Source organism: Hibiscus syriacus, unplaced genomic scaffold (assembly GCF_006381635.1).
Source record: "Hibiscus syriacus cultivar Baekdansim isolate YM2019G1 unplaced genomic scaffold, ASM638163v2 tig00111095_pilon, whole genome shotgun sequence".
In the NCBI taxonomy this organism is placed as follows: domain Eukaryota; kingdom Viridiplantae; phylum Streptophyta; class Magnoliopsida; order Malvales; family Malvaceae; genus Hibiscus; species Hibiscus syriacus.
The window spans coordinates 3,665,324-3,691,854 of NW_024062980.1; the positions used below are offsets into that span (position 1 = coordinate 3,665,324).

General features: G+C 37.1%; 1 pseudogene; it reads left to right on the forward strand.

Moving 5' to 3' along the window:
• Positions 1-340: 340 nt before the first annotated feature.
• Positions 341-25,972, forward strand: LOC120152791 (annotated as a pseudogene).
• The last annotated feature ends 559 nt before the right edge of the window (positions 25,973-26,531 follow it).

Here is a 26,531-nt window from a genome sequence, read left to right on the forward strand (position 1 = left end):
CAGGGGAATTATGGAATAGATTTTTCAGGTTATGGGAAATATCTTCAGTCCTGCCTAAAGATCCATTTTTTCCTGCTATGTTCATGGTCTGATATCATGTCAAACTCTACAATTTGGAAGTTTATACCAGGAGTTGTTTTGTGGTCAATAAGGAAGGCTAGGAATTCAGTGGTTTTTGATAATTGGAAACTAGATAGATCTTCTCTATTCTTCATTTCTAGATTCAGATTGGCTAAATGGTTCATTGCTAAGTATCCGAATATCATTATTCAGGTTGACTCACTAGTTGGGGACCCCACTCTTGCAGACAAGCTTCATAGTCCTACTGTTAAGTGAAAGAATGTTCAGAGTTGGATTCCTTCTCCAACATATTTTTTCAAACTTAGTCAGAGGTGATCGGCTGGTGGGTGGAATTGGAGGCATTTTAAAAGATTTGAATAGTAAAACTTTAGGGTCTTTCTCGAATGGTGTTGGCCCAGGTCCTCCTCCTTTGGCTGAGTTGAAAGCCATAGAGAAAGGCATTGATTTCTTTCTTTCATCTGCTTGGGTTGCGAAGGGAAGATTGATTATAGAGAGTGACTGTAAATCAGCAGTGGAATGGATTTTGTTGCCGACTTCTGCTCCTTTTTTTAGTACATTGGTTGGGAAAATTTTATCCCTAGTTTTTGCTAGGGAGATTATTGTTACACACATTCCTAGGAGTTGTAATTGTGAGGCAGATAATTTGGCTAAATAGGGGATTGGCTGAATTTTTGTTTTCTATTTTTTAAGATGTTTTTAGTAGGGTTTTGTTAGTTTACTGTTGTTTGAGGTGTATTGTTTTACCCTGATGTATTAGTTTGAATTATTAATAATTTGAGGCACTCTTTTCCTCTTTCCGCTAGTTACCTCTGTTCATGAGGCAACTATGAGAGAGGTTTTTAATGAGGCCTCCTACTTCTATAAAAAAAATGGTAGTTTGTCATTATGAGTAAAAAGGTTTTCCGCTAAGAAGAAAGATCTTTTATTATAATTTGGATATTGTATTATTGGATAATTGTCTCATATATTGGTTTCATTGAGTTTGATTTTTACCCTGTTCCATAGGGTCAAAGCATTCTTGCAGACTCAGGGACTGAACAACTGGAATTTATTGCTCTTTCACAAAGAACAGGAGGTCCCAAGTATCAGGAGAAGGTATATTCATCTTGTGTTTATATGTATGAAAATTTTTCTAATTCTTGTGGTAGGACTAATTTCTTAATATCTGACTTTTGTGTCGAGCCAATTGCAATTAAAAAATATAGGAGCCATGGTTAATTTCTTTTCTTTTTTTAATAAAAAGATGTGTAAAAGACCACCATTGGCTCTTTTAAGGGGAAAAATGTTCTTTAGTGTCTATTGGTTTCTTAATCTGGTTGTTTTGATGCATTAGGTGGAGAGGGTCATAGTTGCGCTTAACAAAACTTTTCCTGCTGATGGTCTGCTTCACATCTATATTAATCCTGACAGTGGAACTGGTTCATACTCCACTATAACCTTTGGTGCCATGGGTGACAGGTATTTACCCTTTGAAAATCAACCTTCTGTTTTTTTGGCTTAACATTTCATAATTTATTTCATCTGAAGTTATGCATAATATGAGTAAGTTTATCACAGCTTCTATGAGTATCTGCTCAAAGCCTGGATACAAGGAAACAAAACATTATCTTTAAAGCTTTATAGGTGAGGACCACATTTTCTCTCAACTTACTTTTTTGAGTTGCTGCTATTAATAGCTAATCCATTGGATGTTAAAATAATTTTTCTTTGAATGTTAAGACTTTGAAGGAGCTGAGCCTCCTTCCATCCTGCATGATCAAGTTTATGCTTAACATAAGATTTCAGAAAACTGGCTCATTGTTCACTATTTGGTGATTTTGGGTCCACTTGTTTATTTTGTTTTTTTTATAATGAAAGCACTTTTTGTTTTTTGCTCCTCCTTAGGTTCATGCAGATTGTGACAAGGATCTGTTGCATTATACTAATATAAAATGGATCACTTCCATCTTTTGTATTTATTTTTTTCCTGTTCTGAAGTCAAGAGTATGAAAATTAAATGTTATAGTTGGGGAAGGCTAAAGTTTTGGTATTTTAGATAAATTCTTAGCGGACTTTTAAATAAAAAAGTTATAGCTTAAACAAGAATAAAAATGCTAAAAGTCTTTATTCATGCTTTAAGCATATTGGTTTTAATGCAATATTTAACTATTTTATGTTGATTTAACTTTCTGATAAAAAACCCCATTGTGGGATGTTGGATGTAGAGATATGTGGGAGACATCAATGAAAGGTCTACAAAACTTAATTAGAAGATCAACACCATCATCTTTTGTATATATCTGTGAGAAAAATGGGGATTCACTGACAGACAAGGTAATATGGCTTACTATGACTCTACTTTTGCATTATTATTTTATACTTTCGAGTATTTCACTTCTTGCTCTGACATTTCATATTTATGCAGATGGATGAATTAGCATGCTTTGCTCCAGGAATGTTGGCTTTAGGTTCATCTGGTTATGGTCCTGATGAGGAAAAAAAAATTCTTTCACTTGCTGAAGAGGTATTTTTGACCTTGATTATACTACTAAAAAATGTTAATATATTTTCATTATAAAGTTAGCCTTACTGGCTCTGATAGAGAGTTGATGTTCATGAGATTAACGGATGACCAAGATTACTGCTCATGTTTTTTATGGTGCATACAACATATGTATGGAGGAAATCTTGTCAGAAAATAAGAAATAACTTTTCCTAGTAAACGGGAATCCAACGGAGAGAATTAAACCTTCAAGAGGACTAAGACAGGGTTGTTCGTTATCTCCGATGTTGTTTAATTTGGGAGGGGAGTTGTTATATTTATTGTGGTAAAAGCGGTGGAAAAGGGGCTATTTTTGGGTTTCAAGCTAGGTTCTCTTGATAGCTCTTTCAAGTTATCCCATTTACAATTCGCGGATGATCTAATAATTTTCAGTAAGGCATCAATTCGTGATTTGTTGAATATTAGAAGGGTTTTGTTGATTTTTGAATTGTTGGTGGGGTTGAAGCTTAACTTAACTAAGAGCAGAATTTTTGGAGTGAACGTGGAGGACGAGGTTCTAGATGCTTGGGCAAAGGAAATTGGATGTTCTAAGGGTGCTTTTCCTTCGGAGTATCTCGGGTTACCATTGGGGGCCAAGAGGAACTCATTTGCGGGAAGGGTAAATCCCTATCGTTGGCGGGAAGGGTTGTTTTGGTGAAATCGGTTTTATGCTCTCTCACCATTTACTTCTTATCAATTTTTCGGATACCAATAAGTGTTTTCAACAAGCTAAACTCGATCATGGCAGCTTTTTTATGGGAAAGCTCGGCAGGAAAAAATAACATTCATTGGTTGAATAGGAAGTTGGTGTGTAAGCCAAAGAAATTGGGAGGTTTAGGGATTCTGAATTTGTTGATTTTGAACAGGGCTTTATTGGGGAAATGGGTTTGGAAATTTGCTTCAGAGAAGAGATCATGGTGGAAGATAGTGATGTGCAGTGTGAATAATTTGAACCCGAATTCTATGATGATTGGGAACAATTGCTCAGCCAGAGCTTCTTGGATATGGAAAGGTGTGGTTAATAATTTCTTTTTTTCTGATGATTTTGGGGATTGCTTAAGGAATAACATGTGTTTAAGAGCTGGTAATGGGGAATCAGTGTAGTTTTGGAATGATATAGGTTGGGTATGGTTTCTCTGAAGGAGATGTTTTCGAGAATTTTTGCTTTATCAAAAAATAAAATGGGAAAGGTGGCAAAATTCAGGTTGCACAGTATATCCGGTTGGGTTTGGAATATACAATTGAGAAGGAATTTGGTGGAATGGGAGGTTGAGCAATGGTTGCAGCTTATTTCCTTGTTAAACACCTAATCTCCTTCATTACTCGAGGAAGATTGTTGGATATGGCTAGGTAATGGAGAGGGCTGTTTTTCAACTAAATCCTGTATCACAGAATTTTTTGATAAGGAGGGCATTAATGGAGAAGAGGGTTTTTGGGACAGGCACGTTTGGACAGGGGTTGCACCTCCTCGTGTAGAAGCTTTTGTTTGGAAAGTTACACATCAAAGAGTAGCAGTTAAAGAGGAGTTGTTGAAGAGAGGTGTCGTTGGGATTGATCATCCTTTATGTCCGATTTGTGGGAAGTGTGAGGAGTCAATTTCACATCTATTTCTGCATTGTGAGGTGGTTTGGTTCTGTGGTCTAGATTTTTGAGGGACTGGAATGTTTCATTTGTGGTTCCTAAGAATATGACGGATTTTTTGATTTTTGTGGGATGATTTAGTTCCGAGATCTAATATTTGGAAATTCATTCCAAGGGCGGTTCTGTGGTCAGTTTGGAAATGCAGAAATGAAATTGTTTTTCAAAAAAAGAAGGTAGATTCTGCTATGTTGTTCTTTCTTGCTAGATATAGAACTGCTACTTGGTTCGGGGTGAATTTTGAGGATGTTTATATTCCTTTCGATTCCCTAGTTGGGGATCTAAAACTGGTAGATTCGAATGGTAATCAGAAAAAAGGGTGTTCTACTCCTTCTAAGTGGGTACCTCCTCCACAAGGCTTCCTTAAACTCAATGTTGATGGAGCAATGGCTAAGGGTTGGGACAAAGGTGGAATAGGTGGTTTGATTAGAGATGATAGGGGTTTGTTAGTGGGTTCATTCTCAGAAAATATTGGAGGTGTTCCTCCAATTCTTGCAGAACTAATGGCGATCAAAAGAGGTTTGACTCTCATCGAAGAAGTAGATTTCTCTCCAAGTCGGAAGATTGTTTTGGAAGTGGACTCCACCACAGCTCTGAAGTGGATTAAACATCCTGACCTATGTACCCCACTATTTTAGAACTTGGTTAGAGGTTTAGCGTCTAAGGTGGAAGGACAAGACATCATTTCAAGACATATATTGAGAGCCGCCAATTGGGAAGCGGATGAGTTAGCAAAGGTTGTTATTGGTTGATCAAGTAGTATTCTGTTGAGGATTATATGTGCTTGAGGATCAAGTAGTATTCTGTTGAGGTTTTTTAGATCCATAGGCGTAGCTGAATCTTAATTGTCTTACCCAGCTGAATAGCTGAACCTTAATGTCTTACCCAGCTTTCAGGAATAATAAATTGGATAGATAAGATTGTTGTTGCTGAAAGAAGGAGAATTAAACTATTTTTTGCTATATGGTTCCCAATGATAAGAGTTTCTTCAAGCCTTCTATTAGAAGAAATTGTCCCTTTTGCAAATTGACACTTAGGAATAAAGTTGTTATTGTGGACTTTTCTTCTACTTAAGAGAAAAGGGTAGAGGTCTACAATAAATTTATGTATAAGATATGTTTACCGGTGAAAAAGAGAAGTTTTATTCACCATGATTTCACAATAGAAACTGTATAGTAAGTTTTATACAAGAGAAGTGCTAGAGTCCTAGTTAAGAGTCTTAGCTAAGTGAACTTTATCCTTATCTACAAATTATATTAGAGTTAGAGATAAACTCAAATACTAATATTTACAAGATAATTATAAGGCTTTATCTAGAGGTGGTACATAACTTACATTCTCCTTCAAGTTGGGGAGTAAATATTTTTTTTATAAGAATTTCAGGTCTCATTAAAAACCCCCTTCGTGATTAATGGAGCTTGTGGGGAAGCTCATTAATCAGCGGAAGGAGGAAAAGAGTGCCTTAGGATTTTATTGAACAATAAAATTACATAAGATACAACCAACAATACAACCGACAAAACCACCCCAACAGAACCAAATAAGCTGGAAACACCCATAAAACACCCTAACTAAAAACACAAAAACAACGAAAACAACACTAGTAATCCCCTTACAAAACACATAAAATCCAGACACCACCCTAAACAACCATCAACAACTTTACTGACTCAGCCTATGCCTTCTTTAGCTAAGGCATCAGCCTCTAAATTGGTTGTCCTACTAACCCATCTAACAACACCTTCAAAGGCATTAAGCCTATGAGCAATATCTTTAATCAAGAAGGCACATACAACAGGACATAATTCATCCCCCTTAATCCAATCCACAACCACCTTACTATCACTCTCTATAATCAGACGGTCCTTGATCCTCTGTCGATAGTTTCCAAAGAAAGACAACCCCATAAGAATAGTCTTTAACTCCATTAACGTAGGCGGTCTCGGACCAGCAGTTTCCTTGAAATAGCTTATACTAGAACCTTAGGAATCTTTTAAAACTCCTCCTAACATGCTTTTCTTCCAATCCCTTGTAGTGGCAGCATCAACGTTTAATTTAACAAAACCCAAAGGAGGAGGAGACCAAAGTACAGTAGGAGAATTAGTAGAGCGAAGAGAAAATAAGTCCCCAAGAGAAGGATCGGAAATGAGTGAGTCTTTAGGAATAGACACTTCTTTATACTTTGCTAAGAACCAAGAAGCAAGCCTAAACCTTGCTAAAAAGAAGAATTCTGCCTTATCAAACTCCCACCTTCAAACGCCACGAAATTCCTCATTTTCCAAGTGGTCCACAGAACGACCCCTGGAATAAAAGGCCAAATCAAAGAGTTAGACTTTAAACCATCCCAAGCTAGAAAGAAGCTTAGAGTCCGCTGGTAAAACAGAAAAAATCCTCCAAAAACTTAAAAACCTATTCCAAAGGGACCACACCATCGAACAAGAGAAAAATAAATGAGAGGGAGACTCATCCGACATCTTGCATAGGGGACACAACACATCTTCAATTCCTTGAACACCTCTTTTGACAAGTTCAGTCCTAACAGCCAGCTTCCCATGAGTGATTTACCAAAGAAAACACTCTACTCTTGGAGGTAGTAGACCTCTCCAAATGATCTTTAAGAAAAAGACCTCCTTCGATCCCAAATTCTCCAATGAACCTAGATTAACAACTGATCTAACAGTAAAAACCCCATCCCCAGTACCTTTCCAGATCACACAGTCAGGAAATTCCGAAGAGTGAAAATTTTATAATGATAGCAAACAAGTTAGACTATTGTTCAAGTTCCCAGTCATGAAGATCTCTTCTGAACTTGACATCCCAAGTCCAAACGGAAGAGATATACTCCCCAAATTCAGATAATTTCCAAAATTGATTTAAGGATATAGAAAATAGTCTCGGAAAAAAGACATCAAGTGGATGATACATAGCCCAAATATCTTGCCAAAACCGAATATTTTTACAATCACCAACATGAAAACTACTCATGCTTCTAAACTTAGTGCCAAAGAAGTCTTCTTTAAAATAATTATTTAGCAGTGATCTCCAAATCCAGGATACCTTAGGTGGAAGCTTACTGTCCAGAGTTAAAACTGAAGAATCGAGTCTATATTTGGCACAAACAACTTCCCTCCAAACTGAGTCCCTATCATTTGCAAACCTCCAAGTCTATTTCCCCAAAAGCGCTCTATTCATCAAGTTAAGATTAAGAACTCCTAAGCCCCCTTCACTCTTCGGCTTACTAACATTGGACCAGCTAACCCAGTGAATTTTTCTAATTCCATTCCCCCTCCCTATAGGAAATTAGATATAATAGAGTTAAGGGTTTTAAGAACCGAAGCTGGAATTTTAAATGTGGAAAGATAATATATAGGAAGCGAACATAGAACTGCCTTAATTAACACTAGTCTCACTGCTAAAAGGAGAGATGCTGCTTTCCACCCGGATAACTTGTCAAAAAAATTATTAATGACAAGTTCCTAAATAACTGCAGAATTTCTAGTAGCACCTAGGGGAAGTCCTAGATATTCAGAAGGAAATCTCCCAATTGAACATCCAATAGAAGTAGCCCATTCCAACAGTTCCTCCTCATTAACATTCACACCAAACAATTTACTCTTCTTCAAATTCAGCTGTAGACCAGAAACCACTTGAAAAACTCGAAGCACCCTTTTGACATTCAATTTGCATCTTCGAGGCACCAGAAATATAATAAGATCATCCGCAAACTGTAAATGTGACACATTTACAGACCCACGTTCTTTGCCAATCACCATTCTAGAAAAAAACCCTGTGACACTGCCCCTTCGAATCAATAGATTGAGTAGCTCCCCTACTAAATTAAACAACCAAGGAGACAACAAACAACCCTGTCAAAGACCTTTAGCCATTAAGAATTCTTCAGAAGGAACTCCATTTACAAGAACCGAAACAGAAGCTGTGGTTACACATTGCTCAATCCATCCCCTCCATCTGGACCCGAATCCCATTTTCTTCATTAATTAAATAAATAGACCACTCAACAGAGTCGTAGCTTTATTGAAATCACCTTGAATACACACCCTTAAGTTCATTTTTTATCCAATAATCCACTCCTTCATTAGCATTAAAGACAGTCCAAATATGTCTACCTGGTATGAAGGCAAACTGAGTTGGACAAATGATGTCTGAAATGCAACCCCTCAATCTCCTCGACAAACACATAGAAATGATCTTATACAACCCATCAACTAGGCTAATTGGCCTAAAGTCATCTAGACCACCAATGTTAGAGACCTTTGGAATAAGAGTGATAAAGGTATGATTAACCCCATGTTCCCATTCTTTCCCCAAATAAAAATCATAAAAAAATTTCATAATATCAACCTTGAGGACATGCCAAAACCTTTTGAAGAAGCCCATATTTAAACCATCCGGTCTCGGTGCTTTATTACTATCACAAGATTGTATAGTCTCCCAGATTTCCTCCTCTGAAAATTCCTTCTCTAAACTTAGATTCTGCTCAACTGAAATACTAGGAAAATCAACAAGGTTCTTGATAACATTACCCCCGATATTCAAGGCATTCAAAGCATTCCTCCTCTTCCTAATCGAAGCACAATTATGAAAAAATCATGTATTTCTATGTCCATCTTCTATCCATTTTGATATGGACTTTTGGAACTAGATTTGCACCTCTATTTTATATAGTCTCCACAATTTTGTTCTTACTGAAACTAACTCTGCTGCCATTCCACTGTTAACACCATCCTGTAACTGTTGAATATCCAATTCTAGGCTGTGGATCCTCGATTCTAAGGTTAAGATACTAGCCCCAGGAAATTGTTCCCTACTGCCCGCCCAATTCTTGATAGCAATTTTTTTATTTCTCAGTATACTATAAATTCCAGCCTTCTTCTACTGATTCTTCCTTTCTTGAATAGAAGATCTGACCAAATCCTCAAACCCAACTTCTTCCATGAGATAGTTAAAAAGTTTAATAGGCTTTTTATCCCAATTGACACCTCCATTCTCCAGCAGAATAGCATTATGGTCTGAAAGAGATCTAGGCAGTAAGGTTTGCAAATCAGGAAATGCCCAAGAAATTGGCCATCAACCAAAAATCGGTCCAATCTAACATGTGTAGGGGTATCTTGATTATTGCACCAAGTAAACCTTCCTCCATTTAAAGGTAAATCAATTAAGCCTGTTTGTAGCATAAAAAGATTGAATATCCTCATTGAATTCCTGTTCTGAGTTCTTCCGATCTTTTTTCCATCATGCAAATAAACATTAAAGTTCCCCCTACACAAATAGGAGCCCTCTGGCCACTTATGAACATGCTCAACTCTTCAAAAAAACTATATTTCTTCTCCTCTACTGAAGGGCCATAAACATTGATGAAAGTACAACTGGAATTATTGACACGAAATTTTTCGGATAAGACAATGAATCTTCTGTAGATAGACTGATTTTCTAATTCGAAAACTTTATCATCCCAACAACTCATTAAACCCCTTGATGAGCCAAAAGATGGAGATTCAAGGACACCTTTAAAATAAATAAACCCCTTTCTTCTAAGCATAGATCTAGGAATCTTCTCCATTTTCGTTTCTTGCAGCAAAGAAACTTTGGGTGATTTTTATCAATTAACCTCTGAATAGCCCTCTGTTTTTCTTTCCAACTCAATCCTCTCACATTCCATGAAGCAATGATAAAATTAATCTTCATCATTAATTAGTCCATAATCTACATCCCCATCAAGCTCACCTTGATTAACCTTATTCAAAGCTTTCTCCAAGCTGATAATCTTATTTTTCATCTTTTAGCTCTTCCCTTAACTGGAGTAAATATTTTTTTAGTCCAGCTTAAATGCGATCTTGTCGAAAGTAACCCTTGGAAGTTCCTTGGTCAAAATGTCCACTAGCTGATTTTTGGAAATTTAGTCTTATTGTACCACTATTCACCTTTTCAAAGATGAAATGTCCGTTGATCTCCACTTGTTTTGTTTTGTCGTGATGAATCGGATTCTTAGTGATGCTTATGATTGACTTGCTGTCACTTTGAATTTCAAAATAGTTGATATCATATACCTCCAACTCGGTTAATAGCCTCTGTAACCAAACACCTTCACAAATTCCAAGTGCCATCGCTCTAAATTTTGCTTCAGTACTATTTATGGAAACTACAACTTGTTTCTTGCTTCTCCATGTCACCAAATTTCTCCATACGAATGATCAATAACCCATAGTCGACCTTCTATCCATTAGCTCTCCCGCCTAACTAGAATATGAAAAAATCTTTACTTTCCTATCTTCATGTTTTTTGAAGATCAACCCATATCCCGGAGTCATTTTCAAATACCTCATAATCTAAATGTTCTTCTATAGGATCATTCATGTACTGACTCACAATGCTGACAGAGAAAGCTATGTTTGTCCTAGTTAGCGATAGGTATATGAGCTTACATACCAACCTTTGATATTTCTCTATTTATGGTACTACCTTCTTGACGTAGCTTCAAATTAGCTTCCACGAGAGTTTTTTAAGGCTTACAAATGGTCATTCCAATCTCAGAAAACAAGTCTAGAATATACTTCCTTTGGTTGATAACAATACCTTCTTTCAATCGCGCCACTTCCATGCCCTAGAAATATCGTAAAGTCCCCAAGTCATTGGTTTCAAACTCTCTTACCAACAATTTTTTCAATCTCTCTTGCCCTAGAAATCCGTGATGATGATATCGTCAACATAGACAATTACGATCGCATTTTTCTTGTTTGGTGCAATATTTATAAATAGAGTATGATCTTATTGACATTGCTAGTAGTTGTCATGTAAAAATGCTATAGTGAACCTGTCGAACGAAGCCCTAAGAGACTGTTTTAGTCCACATAAAAATTTCAACAATTTGCATACCCGCTGGTTACATGATATTATTCGTACTCCCCGTGGAATTCGCATGTAAACTTCTTGTTGGAAATTACCATTTAGTAACGTATTCTTCGCATCTAATTGATAAAGCACAAAATCCTCATTCATGACTACGGATAGTAACACTCTTACCTTGTTGAGTTTTGTAATCGGAGCAAAAGTCTCTTGATGGTCCACACCATGAGTCAAAGTAAAACCCTTTGTCACAAGTCTGGCCTTGTACTTTACGATAAAAACCCATTTGCAACAACCTATTTTTTCGTTTTTAGGAAGATCAACAATAATCCAAGTTTTGTTGCTTTCAAGTGCCAAAAGTTCATATTTCACCGCCTTCTTCTATTCTGGACTTTAAAAGCTTCCTTCACTAAGTCTGGAATGTGAATGCTATTTACTTTAGCTGTAAAATTCTTAAAACTAGACATTAGTTTACCATAAGGCACAAACTTATTAATAGGATGATTTGTACATCAGCGTACTCCCTTTCTTTGAGCAGTTGGTAAATCACTACTATCAACCAAGACATCCAATTTAGTAGGCATACTCCGATCCCCTTCTTCAAGGGATTCAAACCTGATTCCGGTTCTGGGCCGTATATGGGTTTGTGGAGACAACTGGGATGTGGTTTGGCCTTTGTTTGTATACAAGAAGTTTTTTCGGTTTGGGAGACAAGTGGTTAAACATGTGTGCTTGGTGTTTTAGGAGAATTTTTGGGATTCATGGTTTAATGTAGGTTGATTTGGTTTTCAAGATTCTGTGTTTCAGTGGTGTAGTCTTCAAGTTTTATGGTTCGGTGGTGTCAAAGATTGTTGGTTGAATGTTAGTAGTTTCTAATGGAAATGAGGTGCCTTGCAATTCGGTAGGAACATAGAAAGACTACCAATCTCCTTGATTTATTGGTGAAGAAAATATGTTTACTAGTGAAGAAGAGAAGTTTATTCATCGTGATTTCACAATAGAAACTGTACAGTAAGTTTTATACAAGAGAAGTGCTAGAGTCCTAGTTAAGTGAACTTTATCCTTATCTATAAATTAGGTTAGAGTCAAAGATAAACTCAAATACTAATATTTACAAGATAATTCTAAGGCTTTATCTAGTGACAATGAATAAACTTACAATTTATTTATGATGAACTTAGTGCTTCTCCTTTTGGTATTGTAGATTTCTTTCCTCAATATAGGCACATTTCCTTCTTTTTTCCATGTATCATTATCGTCTTAAATGAATTATTTTAGGCACATTTCCCTCTTATGTATGGTTTATGGTAAGTAAGAGTTTGACTTCCTAGCCCCTGACTTTTTTTGGCCAAACTGGTTGCTTTCCAAATAAAAGAACATGTTTGGATTGCAGTTATCTCTTTTATTTCCGCTTATTGGGGGGATATAAATATTGTCTTCATGTAAGGGCGCAAATGGAGGTCTTTGACTAGATATATAACCATGTTTTAAATAGGTTGGGTTCCAAATAGTTGTATACCCATATATAATCCATTTGAATAGAAGTTGATTCTTTGGCTCCTGAATTTTTGTCTTCTTATGCAGTTTGCTTGGACTTGTTACAATTTCTACCAATCCACACCAACAAAGTTAGCTGGAGAGAATTATTTCTTTAATCCTGGACAGGTAAGTTAGCATTATTCTCATGGTATATGATTTCTTATCATGTTCTATGTTGATAGTTCTAAATGTAATCTGTTCAGGACTTGAGTGTGGGCACATCCTGGAACATATTAAGAACCGAGACAGTTGAATCACTCTTTTACTTGTGGAGCTTGACCGGTAATAAGACATATCAAGAGTGGGGCTGGAATATATTTCAAGCATTTGAAAAGAACTCTTGAATAGAATTTGGTTATGTTAGACTGAAGGATGTAAGTACTATATCAAAACCTCTAGCTTTATTGTTGTTTGCTTTATGCTTATATTTATCCTTTGAAATCCTTCCAATGATCACAATTTTTGATAAAAGAAAAAAAATCCTATATGCTTAGCATAGTTTTTCTAATTTGGTCATAACTCATAAGTATTTATTGAATGCTTGATTATTTTCTCGTGTTCCTTGAGATAATTTTTAGCCCCCTAACATATTGTGTGGCTGAGGGAAAATGGGGAACTACAAAGGAAATCAAGGGAGGGGAGAAATTCTATAATATTGAAGAAAAGGCTAATTGAGAGAAATGCGTTCCCCTCAAGTTTCTTGAAACATAATTTTCATCATTCTCCATGTTGGACTTTTGTTTTAAAAGGCGCAAGGTGCACCGAGGCGCAAAGGGTCCATGGAGCCTAAGCGCAAGGGGAAGGCGTGTGCCATTCGTAGACGAGATGCACTTTTATACTAAAAACCATATAAATTAATTATATAAGATATTTTATACTCAAAACAACATGATAACATGATAGATGTTTAAATATAAAACTATTCAATATAATTACGCTAACAACACACATTAACATAAAAAAACATAAATCAAGATGAAAGAAATCATAATTCAAATTCTTAAACACTAAGGTAAACAACCATAGTTCAATATCATGACCCTGAATCTATTTTTCAAACAAATTAACATTTAAAACAACATAAACAAATTTCAATTAATGTGTTTATACATGATATAAAATATGTAAAAATATAATGTTTAAATACATTAAAAAAATAACAGGTCACACAAACATCTTAGCAAAAAATTCCATGCAAAAATAGACATTTAACTCAATTTCTTGTGATTCTTTGAAAAGTTTTAACCGACATTTTTCGAACTATCTAACCAAGATTATCAAAAACAAATTATCTAAAAACGATAGAGAAAAATGAGTGTGAGAGGTAGGGAGAGAGAAAGAGAAAATTTGAAAGGGATTAAGGTCTCCGATGAGGAATGGGTTGTTTTCGTTGATAACCTTAGTAAGAGGGTATCAAGAGGAGTGTTAAGGGAATATTTCAATCACTACAGTTAGGTTTTGAGGATCTTCATCCCAAGTTCTACAGAGAAACCAAAATACAAATCTTCAACTTTTGCTTTTGTTCAATATGCTTATGAAGAAGGTAGAGAGAAGGCAATCCAGTATATCAATGGAACATGGATTGATGGGAGAAGAGTCACAGTGGGGATTGCAAAATATCAAAATACTCGGAGAAGGGTAGCTGCTAAAGGCAAGACGATGTTGGAAAACACCAAGTCAAAAAAATAGGAAAAATAATCGGGGGGATGTCGAGTCTTTGAGAAGTACGAGGGATGGTAGATCGCATAAGGATGTCTTGAATACGATTAATAATATGAGAAGTGAACCAGTAACAGGGGGAACATGGAGGGTTCAAAGCAGGATGCAAAAGGAATTAGAAATGTTTGGGAGATGCATATTCCTACGGAGGATTCGGATTGGTGAAGCGATCATTAATAGGGATAATCAAATCATCCTTTGATCAATAATTGATACAGAAAGCTTTGGAGTTTGAGGGAGTGGAAGTAAATATAACGGGATGGGGTTATACATGGAACGCTTGTATCATTACGTTCAAGCTGGTTGAAGAGTTTTCAAATCTGTGGATGAATAAGAAAGATGAGCTTTTCTTCTGGTTTGATTGGTTAGCTCCATTGTTGAACGATGAGGGCGTTCCATTGGCATTTTGCCTGGTGGAGTTATATGGAATTCCTTTATTATGCTGGAATGAGGCATTACCGGAGAAACTTAATGGGAGGTGGGGAAAGTTTATATGTTTTAAAGATGAATCAAAGAGTAGAGCGGATCTCTCATCGGTGAAAGTTATGATCAGGGTGGCGAGCCCTTTTGACGTCCCTGAAACGATCACAGTAGGGTCTTATGGAAGATCGTTTAAAGTTAAGATCATTTTGGGGTTTATTTTGAAAAAACCAAAAGAATTATCGGGGAAGATGGTAGAGAAAATTTCAAAAGAGTGGCACAGTGATGATGTCTTGTTCATGGAAGAGGATGGTCGTCCTACTCTGGCAGCATTTGAAAATCAGAAGATATCAGAGGAGTCTAGGCTTAAGGTGATCACGTGGCTGAACAAAGGACAGAAGAGTGGTTTGAATGGGGTTAGTGGGGGACAGGTTCCATTGAGAAAGTTAACCAAAGAAACTTCTAATTGTGGGCTGTCAGATTTCTTGGAAGAGAGGAAAAACCCAATTGGGAATTACGTGGGTCTGGGATTGAGGGAAGGAGTGGACCTGGATGCTCAGGCCCAATCGGATGAAAATTGGGTTACATCTTCACCAATAAAGAGTCATTCCCGTGGGGCCTGCTTTTAATTTAAAATGGGTTGGGGTAGGGAAACAGAATTCTTTGGGTAGATTTCAGCCCCAACCTAATAAGAATTCAGTTAATCATGTGGAAATTTATAAGGAGGGTGAACAGGAGCTGATGAAGGAAAATACATGTGGGGAAAAAGCAGTGTCAGCAAATGAAGAGGTTGTTGTTCTTGGTAGGAAACATTCAGTTGGCCTGAGGTGTCAAGAAGGGGACCTTGTTTTCAATACAAAGACTTCTAATGATAGGGAAAAAAGAAATGTACTTTACGACCAAATGGATGCTTCTCAAAATATTATGGATGATTTGGCTAATACTCAGTTTAGCCTTAATACGGGAAGCAACTCGACTTCGGGTTTAAGAGAAAGCAAGCTTGTGAATCAAGATGAAAACATTCCAATGTCCATTATAGAAGAACATATTAAAGCAAAGGAAAATCAGAAGTCCTTCATAAAATCTGTGCCAATTATTTCTCGGTCAAAGAGTTATTTCTCCACGTCGTTCAAGAAGTGTGTGCTCAGAGGGTGATAAGTCAATAAGCTTCTTTGATAAAGTTTATAGAAGGGATTATAGAAGCAAGGTCAGGGAGTCTTTGGAACAGGACATGGCTTCTTCAAAGTCCTCCTATTCTTCTGTTAAAGTGAGAGATGAAGCCGCTGCTACTCGGGAGGTTTGTAATATGTTGCGGATTAATCAAGTTATGGGATATCTCTTCAGTTCTGCCTCAAGATCCCCCTTCCTTGCTTAGTTAATGGTCTGATTTAAGAGCATATTGTTCAATTTGGAAGTTTATCCCGAGAGTTATTTTGTGGTCAATATGGAAGGCTAGGAATTCGGTGGTGTTTGATAATTGGAAACTCGACAGATCTTCTCTATTCTTTAATTCTAGATTTAGGCTGGCTAAATGGTTTCTAGCTAAGTTCCCTCATGTTCTTATTCAGGTCGATTTATTATTTGGGGACCTCTCTTTTGTAGACAAATTTCCTACATGTACCTTTACGAGAAAGGTCCAGTGCTAGCTTCCTCCTCCAGCAGATTTTTTCAAATTTAATGTGGATGGGGTGGTCAGAAGTGATGGGCTGGTGGGTGGAATCGGAGGCATTTTGAAAGACTCTAATAGCTATACTTTAGCAACTTTCTCTAATGGTGTTGGTCCAGGTCCTCCTTTGGCTGAGTTGAAAGCCATTAAAAAAGGCATTGATTTTTTTCTTTTATCTTCTTGGGCATTGAAAGGAAGACTGATTATAGAGAGTGACTACAAATTTGCTGTTGACTGGATTTTGTTGTTGATTTCTACTCCTTTTTTCAGATCTTTGGTTGGGGAAATTGGGTCCCTAGTCTCGATTAGGGAGATTATTGTTAGACTAATTCCTAGGAGCTGTAATTGGGAGGCAGATAAATTAGCTAAGGAAGGGATTGGATGAATGTTTGGGTTTTTTTAAGTTGTACTAATTGGGTTTTGTTGTTTAAGGTGTAATGGTTTACTCTTATGTAATTCTTGACTTATCAATAATTGAGGTACTCTTGTCCTCCTTCCGCTAGTTGCCTCTGTTCAAGAGCCAATTATGAGGGAGGTTTTTAATGAGGCCTCATACTTCTATAAAAAATACATTAAAAAATTAATATAATTTACTTTTCAAATTTAATTTCAAAAAATAGTATTATGTATTATATGAAATTTAATTTTTTTTCTTTTTCTATTAAGAAAAACAAAAATAGCCATATGAATTATTATTTAAAAATAGTTAATAATATTATATGAATATTTCCAAATAATAAATGTAGGCAATAAATTACAACTTCCAATGAAAACAAATTCCACATAAATTTATTGTTTCATAGTCATTATCTATTAATTAAAATTAATATAACTAATAATGTAGCTTTGCAGTAAAGAGAGACGGGAGAGAGAGTAAGAGAGACTTCGTGGATAATTTGAGTAAGAGAGTATCAAGAAGAGCGTTAAGGGAGCTTTTTCTTTACCAAGGTAAGGTTATTAGAGTTTTCATCCCGAGTGTTATCAAGAAACCAAAGTACAAAGCCTCCACTTTTGCTTTTGTTCTGTTTGCTAATGAGAATGGTTTGAGGAATGCTATTGCGAATGTCAATGGTACGTTGATTGATAGGAGGAGAGTCTCGGTAGGGATTGCGAAATATCAAAAAATTAAGAAAAGGAGTGTTTGCTTCAGGGAAGGTACCGTCAGTGGTAAAAAAGTAATATGAAGGTGAGAAGAGGAAAATCAGGGATGGAGATGAGTCTCCGCGCAGTATAAGAGATGACAGATCTTATAAAGAAGTTTTGATTGGGAAAAATCCAAAACGTTTGAGAACAGAGGGGGGACGCGCTTGTGGCAACTAGGAAGAAGAATATGTGGGAGATGCGTATCCCTTCCGAAGAGACATATTGGGTGAAGCGTTCTTCGACAGGGATTATCAAATCGTCTTTTGAGATGGAGCTAGTGCGAAAGGCTTTACTTAGTGACAGAATCAAGGCGAAGATTGCTAGTTGGGGTCATGCATGGAACTCATTCATCATCACTTACCAGTCGACTGAAGCATTATTGGAGGTGTGGAGCAATAAGAAGGATGAACTATCATTTTGGTTTGATTGGTTGGCACCTTTTCTTAATGAAGATGGAATTCCGATGGCTTACTGTTTGATTAAGTTATATGGAGTGCCTTTGTTATGTTGGCATGAGGCTTTCTTAGAAAAGCTTGCTGGAAGGTGAGGGTCTTTGGACTGCATTCTGTAATCAACTAGAAATAAAGAAGATTTGTAGGCGGCAAGGTTGATGTTTGAGAGTGGCGAGCCCATTTGATGTTCCAAGAAAGATTATTTTAGACTCTTATGGAAGATCATTTAAGGTAAGAATCAAGTTCGGATCGGTGTTCAAGAAGCTATGTGATTTTCTTGAAAAGGAATCGGAAAGGGTTCCAGAGGATGATTGGTTTGAGGATTCGTTGGAGGAGGATCAAGACAGCGGTCAGAACGTGGCGTGTGAAGCGGATATTGAACAATCGCTTGAGGAGGCCCTAAATATGGTGGACACATGGCTTGAAGATGGGAGAATAGTTGGCATTGGAGAGGGTTTTGAGAGAACAATCATTGTTGCAGGGAAGAGATGAGGTTTGTAATAAAGAAGGGGAGAGATATCTTGATATTAGGAGAGAATGTAACGGGGAGTACGCGGGTCTTGGATTAAAGAAAATTTGGAACCAGTCTTCTAGTGTTCAAGCCCAATCAGAGGAGTAAAATGAGCCCATTTCACCCATTTGTAGGATTCATCCTTCTGGCCCGCTATAAACATAGCTCTGTGTGGATTTGGTAAGGAAAGTGGGAATTAGGCTCTCCTTAATGTGGGTCTGGAGAAGAATGGAATTGAGGAAGTTGAGAACTCGACAAATGGCATTAGAAACATTGTCTCCGGGGTTAATGAAACAGGTGGATTGTGTTGTATTGATTATAATAGTGCTTCGAGGGAGGATAATCTTTGAGCTGACCTAAACACTATAGAGAGGGGGCATCAATATATCGGGCTTGGTATAAGATCTAGATCGGTGGACGACCCAAAAGTAATGAAAACGGGCGTAAGATATATGGAGGCTCTGAAGATGGAATGGAGAGGGAGCATGACCAGTTTCAATCCTGTTCCTCATCGTACCGATCGTCTTTCAACATTGTTAGAGGTCGTCAGTTAGAGAGAAGTGCTTCAGTTGGAAGGACGGGGAATGGCCGTTTTGGAAGAGTTTACAGTAGATCTAGAAGTACAAGAGCATCTCATGAGAGGTCTCGGAGGGATGGGCCACAGACAGATAACCAGTGTTTGGAGGAGGAGAAATAAGCAAATGCCGTCTGGAAGTCAGTAATTTGATGGGTATCACATTTCGCTGTGGAAAAAAGGCTCTTGTTAAGAAGGCTAGTGATATGGTTAAAGAGAGAAGGAAGGGGGGTGGGAGATAATATCCGAAAGACTCTCAGGTAATTTTATTTCTCGGTTATGTTAAATCTAGCTCTAATTTCTTGGAATGTTAAGGTGGCGTTTGGTTCGCTGGAATGTTTCTGAGGGAATTGAAATCTGTGAAGGAATTGAAATCTGTCAGGAATTAGAATCCAATTCCATATTCTATTTGGTTGGCAGGAAATTGAATTGGAATCTAATTCCATATTCTGTTTGGTTCGCAGACATGTCAGATGAATTTGATTTCAGTAATATAAAATGACAGGATTGCCCTTGTTTGTTTTTGCTTAATTTTAGTTTGTTTTATAAATTACATGTAGCAATATATTATAAAAATTTAAAAAAAATAAATTTTAATTTTATTGATTGATTATTCATTTCAATAAATTATAAAAATCATGCTAATAAACATCATAAGTTAAAAGCATCCCAATTAAGGATGGCCATGGATCGGGTTGGGTCGGGTTTTTAGTCCACTCAACCCGACCCGAGTACAAGGAAACCTCGACCCGACCCTAATATATGAATTAAAAACCCGGCCCAACCCGAAATAATAAAAAAATTATTTTTATTCAATAAAAACAGTGACTTAATTGGAAAATATATATATATAAAGGGGTATTATTGTAATTATTCCTAAATATATAAGGTAAAATTATATATTTTTTGGGTCGGGTCGAGTATTTTTCACCCTAAACCATAACCCGACCCGAATATCACTTAAAAAAACCGACCCGACCCGACCAAAATAAAATTTCACTCGACCCGACCCGAATATATAAATTAGATATCCAACCCGACCCGACCTGACCCGAAATAATAAAAAAATTATTTTTATTCAATAAAAACAGTGACTTAATTGAAAAAAGTATATATAGAGGGGTATTATTGTAATTATTCCTAAATATATAAGGTAAAATTATATATATTTTCGGGTCGGGTATTTTTTACCCTAAACCCGAACTCGACCGACCCGAATATCACACTTAAAAAAACTGACCCGACCAAAATAAAGTTTCACCCGACCCGACCCGAGATAATAAAAAAATATTTTATTCAATATATGAATAAGTTATCAAAAAATTGATGAGGGTAGTATGGTCAAATTTCAATTCTCTCCAACAAGGGAATTGAATTTCATCCATTCTTGGATGGAATTCACTTTCCCTCATTTGATGGAAAGTTGAAGCCATGAGGGATTCCAATTCCCTTGGAAAACTTGAACCAAACATGGGAAAGTGGTGGAATTAGATTCCAATTCCCCTTAATTCCAAGGGATTAATGCAAACCAAACGCCACCTAAGGGTTTGGAGAAGAAAGAAAAATGTTGAGCAGTGAGGAGGTTGATTAATGAGAGGAAGCCCTCAGTGGTTTTTCTTCAAGAAACAAAGGTGGACTATGTCAATCCTACTTTACTTAAGAGGTTAGGAGGGAATTTATCGCGTGGATGTGTTTCGTCTCTAGCAGAGGGTTCAGCGGGTGGTTTGGTAACACTTTGGAATGAGAGTGTGTTTGATTTAATCTCCATCTTTGTTCAGAGAAGATTTGAGGCTGTTAAGGGGAATTTTAAAGGTTTGACAATAATGTTTTGGTTTATAAATGTATATGACCATGTAATTGATGCAAAAAAGGAGCTGCTTTTCGAAGACCTTCTTAACTTCATTGTGCAACTCGATGGCCCCATATGTTTAGGAGGAGACTTTAATGCATATTTATCTCAAGAGGAAAAAGAAGGAATATCTCAGAATAGGGTATCTATGAGATTAATCTGTGATTTTGTATTATTGGCAGATCTCCCTATGGCGGGGGGGGGGAGTTTACTTTGTGCAATAACAGGGAAATGTTGACTTGTGTTAGGTTGGATAGGTTTTTGGTGGATTCGAGATTCTTATATATGTTTCCAGGAATTAGTCAAATCCTTCTTCTAAGGTCTTTATCAGATCATAATGCGATTTTCTTGGAAAACCATGGGTGAATTGGGGGCCAAAACCATTCATGCAATTTAATTATATTCTGGAAGAGGGGGGATTCAAGGAGATGATGGAATCGGAGTTTGAAAAGATAAGAAGAGGCAACAGGAAAAAGGGGGTTTTTAACATCCTAAGAAGGTCAAGAGCGGCTGTAAAAAGATGGTCAAAAAAAGCTTCCTAAAGCTACAAGACTCAATTTCGAGTTTGGAAAAGTCCATTCATGAGATGGAATTAGCTCTTCAGCAAGGGTCCAAGTTCGTTCCTACTGAAACTTTGGTGAAGGCGAAGAGGGAGTTATGGGATTTATATAAGGAGGAGCATATTTGGATTCAGAAGTCTCGTGCAAAATGGTTTTTTGAAGGAGATCAAAACTCTAATCTCTTTCACTTGTGTGTAGTAAATAGAGGTAGGGTAAATGCTATAAAGGTGCTGAGAGCGGGTGACAGGGAAATTTCGGATCCTAAGATGATAAAATCCAGCATTGTGGATTTCTTTAAAGAGGCTTTTAATAGAGATCCTACAGTTGAAGTGGAGGGCATGGATTTTGATTTCTCAAAGCTTTTGGAGGAGCAGAGTTCTTTTTTGGAGAGGCCTTTCTCGGAGGAAGAAATTTGGGACGCGATATCTTCGTCAGATAGTAATAAAGCGTCGGGCCCGGAAGGTTTGAATCCAGGTTTCTTTAAGAAGTTTTGGTCGAGCTTGAAAATTGACATCTTAAGTTTTTTCAATGATTTTACTTTGGAAGAGGGTGGGAAAAAGGGGTTAATCATTCTTTCATAACCCTCATTCCTAAAAAGGTGAATTCGGAAAATATAGAGGATTATAGGCCAATCAGTCTTGTTGGAGGGTTGTATAAGATTTTATCCAAAGTGTTATCGAGGGGTTTTAGGCATTGCTTGGATTTGGTAATTGGCCCTTCTCAATTTGCCTTCGTTCTGGGACATCAAATAATGGATTGCTCATTTATAGCTAATGAGGGCATCGACTTTTGGAGGAAGAAAGGTTGATTTCAAAAGAGCCAATGATTCTGTGAATTGGAAGCTACTGGTGCAAGTTATGGAATTAATGGGCTTTGGACTGAGGTGGTGCTCTTGGATTCATAAGTGTTTACACACAGTCTCTATTTCCATCCTCGTGAATGGGTCTCCTTCGGAAGAGTTTAAGATGGCGAGGGGCATTAGACAGGGGTCTATTTATCTCCACTGTTATTTAATTTGGTGGGTGAGATTTTGGGCTTGATGTTGTCCAAGGCTGTAAGTTTGGGGCTGTTTAGAGGGTTTGAAATTGGGAAACCAGGTAATTCGTTCATGCTTTCTCACCTCCAATTTGCCGATGACCTTTTAATTTTCTGTAATGCCTCTCTTGGTGAATTAAAGAATGTGAGTAGGATTCATTTAATCTTTGAGATGATGTTTGGATTACAATTAAATTTGTCAAAGAGCCGGCTGTTTGGAATCAATGTCAGCGATGTAGTTTTGAGTGAGTGGGCTGCAGTGATTGGTTGTTTGATGGGGGTTTTCTAGACGGAATATTTGGGACTTCCTCTAGGGGCGAAAAAGAACTCGACTTCGTTATGGGGCTTCTTTGTCCCTTGCTGGAAGGGTGGTGTTAGTTAAACCTGTTCTCTGCTTGCTACCTCTGTATTTTATGTCCATTTTCAGATTACCAAAGAGTATTTTAAAGAGATTAAATTCAATAATGGAAAAGTTCCTATGGGGTGATTCAATGGATAGGAGTCTGATTCATTGGGTAAGCTGGTCTAATGTTTGTAAATCGAAAAATGTGGGTGGCCTAGGCGTTCTGAATCTAAACTTGTTGAACATAGCTTTATTGAAGAAATGGGCGTGGAAATAAGCCAATGAAAAAGAATCATGGTGGAAGAAAGTAATTTGCTGCAAAAACAACACTGATCGAGGACAATTATGGTTATTAATTCGATTCCATCTCATGCCTTGTGGATGAGGAAAGGGGTGATTAGGAATGTAATGGCAAATGATGATTTTGGGATGTGTTTTAGGAATCATATCCTTTTAAAAGTGGGCTCGGGGAGAGATATCAGGTTTTGGCATGATATCAGGTTTTGGCATGATATTTGGCTGGTAATTCTCCACTAAAAGCTGAATACCCGCATCTTTTCGCACTCTCAGTGAACAAGGGAAAAATTGTTGAGTTTAGAAAGCTCTCTTATTCGGGATGGTGGTGGGACTTACCAATAAGGAGGAACCTTGCGGAGTGGGAACTGGAACAGTAGCTAGCTCTTTAAAATTTGCTGAGCATCTCCCAATTGAGTTCTTTGATGATGTTTGCGTTTGGAAGGTAATGGTGAGGGTTCCTACTCGGTGAGTTCATGTGTTAAGTTATTGAATAGATCGGGGGAGGACGAGTTTTTATGGTCTAACTTAGTGTGGCATGACGTAGCTCCACCTCGTGTGGAAACCTTTGTGTGGCAGGTTATTCACCAGAAGGTGGCTATAAGAGTTGATTTATTGAAGCGTGGAGTTTCGGGGATTGTAGATTCTGCTTGCCCTCTTTGTGGACTGGCTTCGGAGTCGGTCTCCCATTTATATATCTCGTGTGGATCCTGTCTTTTGCTTTGCCTGGGAACCCTGCTGGGCTCTTGTCTGCTTGGTTCGACTTAGCTCTTAGGTCAGTTATATGGTCGTTCATCCCAAGTGCGGTGTTGTGGTCAATTTGAAAATATAGAAATGAGGTAGTTTTCAAGAAAAGAAAGTTATATTCTTCGCTCTTTTTTTCTTATTGAGGTACAGGGTGGCTGCATGGTTTTCGGCAAAATTCCCTAAAGGTTTATTTCCTTTTGATTGCCTGGTGGGGGATCCATCTTTGGCTGACAATTGGTCGGGTGGTCCGAGAGCTAATTCTGCTTTTTCGACGCGGTGTCCTCCTCCTATGGGTTTTTACAAGTTCAATGTTGATGGTGCAATGGTTAAAAACTGGTCCAAAGGGGGAACGGTGGTTTATTAAGGGATGCTGACTGTAATGTTCTGGAGATTTTTTTCTGAAAATGTAGGATCTGGTCCTCCTATTCTGTCGGAGTTATTGGTGATAAAGTCGGGCTTGCAGCTGTTTGCGGATTCAGTCTGTTGCAATAAGGGATGCCTAATTTTGGAAACTGATTGTGCTAAAGTTGTTGAGTGGATAAAGAATCTTGGATCATGTTCTCCTCTTTTCTTCTCGTTGGTGAAGGAAATTTCAGCATCTATCTCGGACAGTAGTTTTATTTTGAGGCTCATTCCGAGAAGCAAGAATTGGGAGGCGGATGAGTTAGCTAAATCAGGAATTGGTTAATGGTGTTTCATTGGTGTTGTTTTGTCTTGTTTTTGTGTTTTGGATGTTGTGTTGGTGGTGTTTGGGATCTGTTTTGCAATGGTTTGTGTAGTCTACATGCGTTAGGTTCTGTTTTTATGTATTGTAGGGATTCTGGTTTTCTGCTAGGGGGTAATTTTTCATGTTTTAGGTTGTATTTTGGATTGTAAGGCTATTGTAAGTGTACAATGTTTTGTTTGGTAATAAAATTTCTGAGGCACTCTTTTCCTCCTTCTAATGTCTGTTGAGATACTTTTTGGTATTTCGACGGTTATGAAGTGGATTTTTCATGAGGCCTCATATATATATATATATATATATATTTAATGCAGTTGAAAAGAATCCCCTTATAAATTCTTGACAAATTAAAAATGATCTCTATCATCATTATTTAAAAGTAATTTCAATAAGAGATTATTTGAAAAGTAAATTCTTGAAAATTTATTATTCAATAAATTCTGAGCTACTCTTTTCCTCCTCCCGTTTTTTGCCAAAATACCCTTTGGTGTTTTAGTAATTATGAAGGATTTTTTAAAGAGACCTCCAATTCTTATAAAAAAAAGTAATCTCGATAACCTAGACTGCCTGCTCACTCAGCAACAGCAATTACAACTGAAACACTGCATAAAGAAAACGTAACAGAATGATCCCAAAACAAGCCATTTGGTACGGACAACAGCTTGGACTTGTAACATTGTATAGTGAATTACCTTATATGGAACCTTCTCTTTTGACAGTATATTCATTTACCTCACTTTCTACTGCTGTCTATTCTATCGTTAAAAAGAATATCATAAACTAACGAGTGAAGTTTATGTAGTGGAGAAGGTAAAAAAATTCTAAAGATTTATATGCTTTTATGTGTGCAAGGAATCATCAGAAGTTGAATTTTAGTCAAGTGAGCAAAATCTAGTCACTATTTGATTTTTTTTTACTGTTGTGATTCATTTATGTTAATCGTTGGTTTCAGGTTAACACGGGTATCAAAGACAACATGATGCAAAGCTTTTTTCTCGCAGAGACACTGAAATATCTTTATCTTCTTTTCTCACCACCTACAGTCATACAGTCATCCCTTTGAATGAATGGGTTTTCAACACAGAAGCACATCCTTTACGAATCATTAACCGCGATGATGCAAATGTTGCTTCATCAGAAGGGCAACATAAGCCCGTGATTAAAATAAGAAGCAGGAAGACCGGTCAATTTGGCGGTAAATAGGATTTCTTTTTCCAGTTTATCGTTCCTGGCAGAATTTATACGAGATTTTAAACTCCGAGTAGATGAGAAGCTAGATGTTTAACGATATCGTTTCTTGGAATAGATGGAAGAGCGGATCTCTGGTCTCGGTCTCGATCGGGGAAGCATGTGGCTTGAACCAAACCTTCTTTCCAGGTTGGTGTAAACTGTTGTATTATATATTTCACATGGATTGAAATGGCCATATGTCCGAGAACTTTAGGCAACAAGTTTACAGTCAGTTGTGTAGGAATTTTTTTCTTATACAAGTCTAACAGGCTTTGTGTTAAAGGATATCGACGTTTTCCCAATGTCTACAATTTCCTGTTTTACATCATCTATTGTTTGTAGAGAGGAGTTAATTACTTTGACATGATAAATGCTTGTTACTAGAAAGATACAGATTTTATGGCTTCAAAAACCCTTGGATGAGTAAAAATTTGATTTATTTAAAAGATCTGCACTTGATCCAAACATAAGATATATAAAATATGGTAGAAAAGTAGGAAAATGACAGCATTGAATAGTTGAGCAAGAGCATGAAAAATCATACAGAATACTTGGTCTTCGTGAACACATCAGTGAGCTCTAACATGCGCATTAAGACTTGGAAGGATGGTGAGTAGCAAG